The sequence below is a fragment of the Arvicola amphibius genome, chromosome 5 (genome assembly GCF_903992535.2).
Source record: "Arvicola amphibius chromosome 5, mArvAmp1.2, whole genome shotgun sequence".
In the NCBI taxonomy this organism is placed as follows: domain Eukaryota; kingdom Metazoa; phylum Chordata; class Mammalia; order Rodentia; family Cricetidae; genus Arvicola; species Arvicola amphibius.
This window is the reverse complement of record NC_052051.1, coordinates 36,065,715-36,073,473: the sequence shown is the minus strand read 5'-3', so window position 1 is coordinate 36,073,473 and position 7,759 is coordinate 36,065,715.

The window sequence follows — 7,759 nt, the reverse complement described above, 5'->3', positions numbered from 1 at the left end:
TGCCTTCCCAGTACAAGCCAGGCTCCCAGGCATATCAGCTCCAGTGACCAGTACAGAGGAGACAGGGATTGTACTGGTGGATCAGCCAGCAGAAGAAGAAAATCCCTTTTTGTCATGACATACCTCAAATGGTATGACCCTTTTCCCCCTCTTTTACTTGCATATATTAATTATACATAATGGTAGGTTTCATTGTGACATGTTCATGTATGCATGTGCACACACACACACACACACACACACACACACACACACACACACTATTCTGAGCACATTCACGCACATCTCTCAACCATTTCTTGCCCCCTACCCAGTGCTACTGTTCAACTCTTTTTCTCCCTCCACCCATCTTTCCCCTCATTCTTTCCTTCTCCCTCCCTCTTCCTCTCTCTCCCCTTCTTTTCCCCATTTCTTTATGATCCATTGAGTTTAATTACAGTGTTTACAGGAGCATGGTTGATTAAGGAGTTATTTACAGGAGCTAAAATTGTGCTATGTCACTGAAGACATGGCTTTCTCATTAACTGGATTTATATCATTATGGAGGAAAGGCATCTCATGATGCCCTCCCTCTTCTGTGACAGAATGCTGATGGGCAAGTCTTACACTGGTAATCTCAGCTTCTGAGAGCTCAGCTGTGATGGCTAGTCTCAATTGCCTACTTGACTATATCTGGAATTAACATAAACCAGTACTCTTGTGAGGGATTTCTTTTAATTAAATCGTTTGACGTGGTAAGATCCACCTTTAATGCAGATCTTTGAGGTGGAAAGATTCACATTTAATGCCAATCTTCTGAGGAGGGAAGACCCACCTTTGTTCTGGGCCACACCTTCTGCTGGCAGTCTATATAAAGGGCATGGAAGAAGGAAGCTTTCTCTTTCTATTTGCTCCCAGTGGCAAGTCCATTCCTGTACTACAATTACAGCCTACTTCCTTGGAATTCTGGTATATACTGAAGAGCCCCCTGGACTGAACACTACTGAATTCTTGGACCTTCCACTGATTGACAACCATTGTTGGACTAGCTGGACCACAGCCTGAAAGCTATTCAAATAAATCCTATACAAATGTATATATAATCATTCTTTAAGTTCTGTTCTTCTAGAGAACCTTGGCTAATACAGCAATGCAGGACTATTTCATGCTCTGTTCCACCTTAAGAGAGAAACTCTTCTTAAAAACTGGGGTACCCTGAAGACCTGAGACCAGGGAACACCTAGTGGGGGCCTGCCACAGCTACAGAGAAAGTAAAGGCCCAGGAAAATATACTTTTAACACACAGGAAGGCTGAACTAATGGACTGAACTAATGGACTGAAAGGTGCTGGTGGCCAGAGACAGACTCAGGATGCAAACTGCATAGAGAGAGAGCCCTCCCTCAGTGGCTGCGATTAGATTGCTTCAAGTGAGAATGAACTGAGAATCTGATAGCTCTGAGCCTGAGGCCAGTGGATAAATCAAATTCTGGATCCACTCGTCTGTGCTTCACTAATATAGGACCTGAGTCCTTACCTACAGCAAGGTGATGGATACCCAGGAGGCTTTGAAAGGAAGAATGTAGATTCTCTGCCTCTACGGCTCCAGTGCTGTAGCTACTTCCCATACCCAAAGCATTTTGGAGACAGCCCCCAACACTCACAGCACACTTAGCCCCCACTAAAACATTATCCACCCGGCAGTGTAGTCTGGAGTGTCTCAGGAAAGTGAGAAGATCTTCAGCCACCAAAGATAAAGGTAAGCGTATCCAACAGAGGTCCCTGACAGGCAAAGGTGGAAAATGGTCTCTGTGAAGACGTCTGGGGCAGGGGGAGGGGGCATGAGACACTTGTGCAGACTCAGCCAGAGCATGGAGCAAAGGAGAGGACGGAGCCCGCAGGCTGAAGGGCCCTGCTACGTGTAATGTGACCTTTGCTTGTCAAGGGCATATAAAGAAGGTGCCTTCTCGTTCCCTGCCCCTTTTTCAACTTTTTTCTTTTTCATATGATCATCTATCATACATTTAGAAGGATCTTAACTGTGTTGTACTTAGTTTTTATTTATGTTTTTGTTTGTCATTAAGCTTCATACATTGGGATAATTTTGTTAAAGCATTTTTCATTAGTGGAAAATGTTTTTTTTCTCTTATTTTCTATTTTGCCCTCTGTATTTCCTTTTCTTGCTTGTGTTTAGTAGTATTTTAACCATATTGGCTTAAAAGTTTTAAATTAATTTTATTAAGTGTGTGTGTGTATATGCGTGTGCACATGTGTGTGTGTGTGTATACACATGTGCTACAATGTCCATGTGGGGCCAGAGGAAAATGACCGGTTTCTCTCTTTCTGCCATGTGAGTCCCAGGATGCTCAGACTCAGACCATCAGTGCCTTTCCTCACCAAACCATCTTGCCGGTCTTAACATCCTTTCCTTTATGCTTATTCATTGTACACAGTGCTGCGTCGCATAGGAACATTTTCATACAAGGGTATATTACATGTTGAATGTATTCCCTCCCTACAACCATGGTCCCTTTACTAACCTTGCCCCCTCCATTTAGTCCCTTTTTCCGTTAGACAATTTTGCGCCTGCTCTAATGTCATATATACATATGCGTATGATTTTGTGCATTTATATAAAGTCTAGGGACCATAGATTAAAGAAAACATACAGCGTTTGTCTTTCTAGGGCTGGATTACTCACTTAATATGATTATTTTCAGCCACATCCATTTCCCTGTAAACCATATTCACTTTTCTTTGTTACTGTAAGAATCTTCATTGTGTGCACACACATGCACACATGCACATACTTGCACACACAAATTAGAAGATAGGGTCTGCATATGAGAGCAATATGCAGTATTTATCTTTCTGTACCTCCGTCTTCACTTATTATACTATTGTAGAATATTATTTTAAGGTGTTTTTGCTTTTGTTTATGCTGTGGAAAATTTGTTTAATGCGTTGCTTTTATTTATGGTGCATTTGTTTAACTCTGTGAAGCTGTGATTCTTTGCCTGTCTAAATACCAGACGGTCTAATAGAGCAAAAGGAGAAAGGACAGGCGGGGCTGGTAGGCAGAGAGTATTAGTGGAAGGAACAAGAGAACAAGGGAGGAGGACACTAGGACCCAGCCACCCGACCAGCCATGGAGTAAGAGTAAAAGTAAGATATACAGAAGTAAGAAACGGAAAAAGCCCAGAGGCAAAAGGTAGTTGGAATACTTTCAGTTAAGAAAAGCTGGCAAGAAACAAGCCAAGTTAAGGCCAGACATTTATATGTAAGAATAAGCCTCTGTGTGTGATTTATTTGGGAGCTGCGTGCCCCCCCCCCCCCATGCCAAAAGATCAAAAAGTCAAAATAGTCAGCAAGTAAATAAAACAACAACAGCAAGAACAGCAGCATGCTATTTATTTTTAGTTTTATTCTATTATGAACAGAGAGAATACAATTGATATTTCATTTTTCTTCTATTTCTTTTATTTCTATTTCTGTGAATAAGTGTTGCTTTTAACTAAATAGAAATAATTCAATTTTACCAATAAAGGCTTGGGAGCCAGATGCTGGGGTGAAAGCTCAGTAGGTAGAACATGAGACTCTTAATCTCAGGGTCATAAGTTCAACCCACATTGGGAACCAAATATTGGTTTTTAACTAATTCCCAGTCATTTGATTTTACCAATAAAGACGCAGAAGCTAAATGCTGGGGTGAAAGGCTGAGAAAGTACCCGACTGACTGTCCTCTGCTGATGTCCTAGAAAGAGCTTTCTCAGATGCCATCTGAAACAAAACTCCCCCAACCAGGTGTCCCTCCTTTCTACTTCCTGTGCATCTCTCTCTCCTCTCTCTCTCTCCCCCCATCTCTTTTTGTCCTCCTGACTTCCTCTTACACTCTATGGTGTTTTTCTTGTCAACTGGTTGCTTGTTGTGCCTCTTGACCTATGGTTGATTTTATTTAATCCTGTTTACAATATTTAAGCAGAAAGCTGTTCGGTTAAAGGGATGTGCTAGTCCTGAGCCACACCACAGCTGTAAGCAGGTTTCTCCAGTAAACAATGCAATTTCGGGGTTCACAATGTGATCAAATCTCCTGCAACAAACAAGGGTTCTCCATTCTTCCCTCTTTCTTTGCCTGAATCTGTTGTCATTCTGACTGAAGTGAGGTACAGTCTTTGAGTAGTTTAATTTGCTTTTTCTTAAAAGTTATGGATACTGATCTTTTTCCTATATGATCACTGGCCATTTGTATTTTATCATCTGAAAACTGAACATTTTATTAGCCTATTTATTAACTGGGTTGTTCTTAGGTGTTTGAGTTCTTTGTATATTCTAGATATGCTATGTCAGAGTATAGGCAAATAAAATTATCTCCCATTCTGTGGACCATGTCTTCACTTAATTATTTACCTTATAGCCTTTTATTTCACAGGTTCTATTTGCTTCTTGTTGGTCTTCTTCTCTGAGTGACTAGAGTGTATTAAGCCTGTCCTTCCTGTCCATGAACATACCACCCTGAATATACTTTATTTGGAAGCTAAGCAGGCTTAGACCTAGTTTGTGCTTAGATGGAACATAAGCCTATGCCTAGATCTAGAGTGTTTCCCCTATATTGTTTTCAGAGTTTCAGGTCTTTTATGAAGGTCTTTCATATATTTGGAATAGACTTTAATGCAGGCAAGACATAAGGACCTCAGTTATTCCCTATTTGCTATAATGTTGGCTGAAGGGTTGCCATGTAAAACCTTTGTTATGTTGACATATGTTCCCTCTATTCCCAGTCTTTCCAGTGCTTTTATTGTGAAGAAATATTGAATTTTGTCAAAAATATTTTCAACATTTATTGAGATGATCATGTGATTTTTATCTTTGAATCCTTTTATATGAGTATTATATTTACTGATTTGCACATGTTGAACCATCCAACTTGCACCTATGGAATAAAGCCAAGGTGATGATGGTGAATGATCCTTTTGATGTGTGCTTGAATTCTGTTTGCAAGTATTTTGGTGAGAATTTTTGCGTCGATGATCATTAGGGAAATAGATTTATATATATATATTTTTTGTACGTCTTTATCTGGTTTTTGGATCATGGTAATAATGACTATAAGTTTAACCTTCACAAATTTATGTATATAGAAATTATAGACTGTTTTGTGTATATAGAAAATACAGATATCTTTATAAGCTGTTTATTTTTTATTCTACTATGATCAGAGAGAATCCAACTGATTGTTTCAATTTTCTTCTATTTCTTAGGCCTTAGTTTGTGCCTTAATATAGAAAGTTCCTTCTACAGATGTCTCTTAGGTTAATTTGATCTATTATAATCTAATCAAAACTTATCTTTATTTGTTATTAACAAGACATATTCATGAATGAGAATTAGGCATTTAAAACATACATTATTATTTTACTGAGACAAAGCTGTGTCTTTAAGTACAGTAATGTTCATAAAATTATATGCACAAGATTTTGTGGGTATATATTTAGAACTGTAATTCTTTAACACATTGTCCTTTAATCAGGAGGAAGGAATCTAGTTTTAAAAATGTTGTTTGAAGTCCACCTTTCCAGCAACACACGACACCTGTTTGTTGTTCTATTTGTTTAGAATACTCTATTTGTTTAGAATACCTATTTGTTTAGAATACTCTATTTGTTTAGAATACTCTTTTCCATCGTGTCGGCCTAAGGTTGTACCTGTTTCTGATGGCAAAGGGCATTTCTTGGAGGCAACAGATAAATAGATCTTGTTTTAAAATCTAGTATGCTGTTCTGTTTCTTTTGATTAGGGAACGAGGCTACGGGTATTTAGAATTGTTATTGAGAGGTGTAAATTAATTCATGTCTTTATTAATTTTGTAGTGGTTAGGGGTTTCCTATGACTCATTTCCTTAACTACTGTTCCAGCACAGTTTGCTCTTTCCTGTAGCCTTACAGATGTATTTATCTTTCTCATCAGCCCAAAGAACTTTTCTCAAAAATTTTCTATAGAGACAGCTTGGTCATGAATTCCTTTAGTCTGCTTTCTTAAGGAGATTGTTTCTTTGTCCTTTAATTATGACAGATTATTTTTCTGAGTATAGCAGTCAGGGTTGGCACATCATTCCAAATACTTCAGGACTTTAAAGTTTTTGCTGAGAAAGCCATTATTGAGATGTACGTTTATATGTGATGTTTCTCTCAGCTTTCGAAATACTTTATTTGTTCACTGTATTTAATGTTTTAACAATAATATGAAATGACCATATTTATTTAATGTCAGAGCTACATGGCTGATGAAGCATATACAAATCAATAAGTATAATTTCCACATAAATAAATGTAAGAACGGATAGCACGTTAGAATCTCAGCTAATGTACAAAAGACTTCTGCCGAAGTTCGACACCCATTCATGATAAGAAAGACCATGAAGATGTAAAACATGTCTCAACACAGTAAGGTTGTATATAACAAATCCACAGCTAACGCAACGGGGGTAGCCAAAAAGTCACACGTTCTGGCGCCAGATGAAGCAGCGTAAACGAACGACAAACAAAATTAACCAGGCTAGCTTAAAATAAAATATTCAGCTTTAATAAGAGGAAAACAAAGGAAAAAACTTACAAAGCCAGAGTTCCAACGAAGCACAGAAAACAAAGGGAGGGAGCAGGCCGCACACCCACAAGTTTTATAAGTAAATCTTAGCCTCAGGGGAACACACCCCACAAACAAGGTGATTGGCTAAGGTCCCCTCCAGCTAATAAAATACTAAATTGACAGCATTTCTTCAAAAACCTGGAACAAGACCAGGCTGCCTATTCTCTCCATTCTTATTTAATGTAGTACTCGAGTCTTAGCTATGGCAATATGCCTGATAATAATTTTAAACACAGACATACAGACCAATGAAGTAGAGAACCTACAAATAAACTCATACAGTTACAATTGCCTTACATTTGACAAATGTGTAGAAGGCATACATCAGAGAAAGATAGCTTCATTAACAAATGCTTCTGAAAAACTGGATTCCTGCCTGTAAATGAATGAAATTTGATCTATATTTTATCTTGCACAAAATCAATCCAAAATGGATCAAACACCATACTAGAAGACCCCAAACTTTGTACTTTCTAAAGGAATCATGTCTATTAAGTGTCTTATCCAAGACACTTCAAGTTTTAGGTTTAGGAAAGCATTTCATGATAGGAATCTAATATGAAATACCACAAGAATTCTGATTTACATAGTGAGTTCCAGGACAGTCAAGGCTACTTAATGAGACTCTATGCATATATAAAAAAAGAATAAGAATTTTTGTCTAACCTAAGCATTAAACAGAGAATTAGTACCCAGGAAATATACAGTATTGCAGAAATTAAACTAATAAAAACATATATACCGGGTAATGATCAAATGTGCTAGTGATCTAAATAGAAAATTCTCAAAATAAAAATACAGATATCAATAACTACTAGAAAATATGTTCAGCATTCTTATCTGGAGAAATTCTTAATTTAATGAATGTCTTTGAGGTTCTGTCTTATCTCAGCCACTACAGCTGTCATCAAGAAAACAAATAACAAGAAATGCAAGCAAGAAAGTTGAGAAGCGAGAACCCACATTAATTGCTGGTTAAATGTAAATAGAAAGAATCAAATATATTTTTTTAAAAAGAAACTGATAATAGAATCTGTGTGTGTGTGTGTGTGTGTGTGTGTGTGTGTGCATGTATGTGTGTGTCTAAGTCATGAAACTAGAATGAGAAATGAGACGAAAAGAAGAGATTGATGGCATACA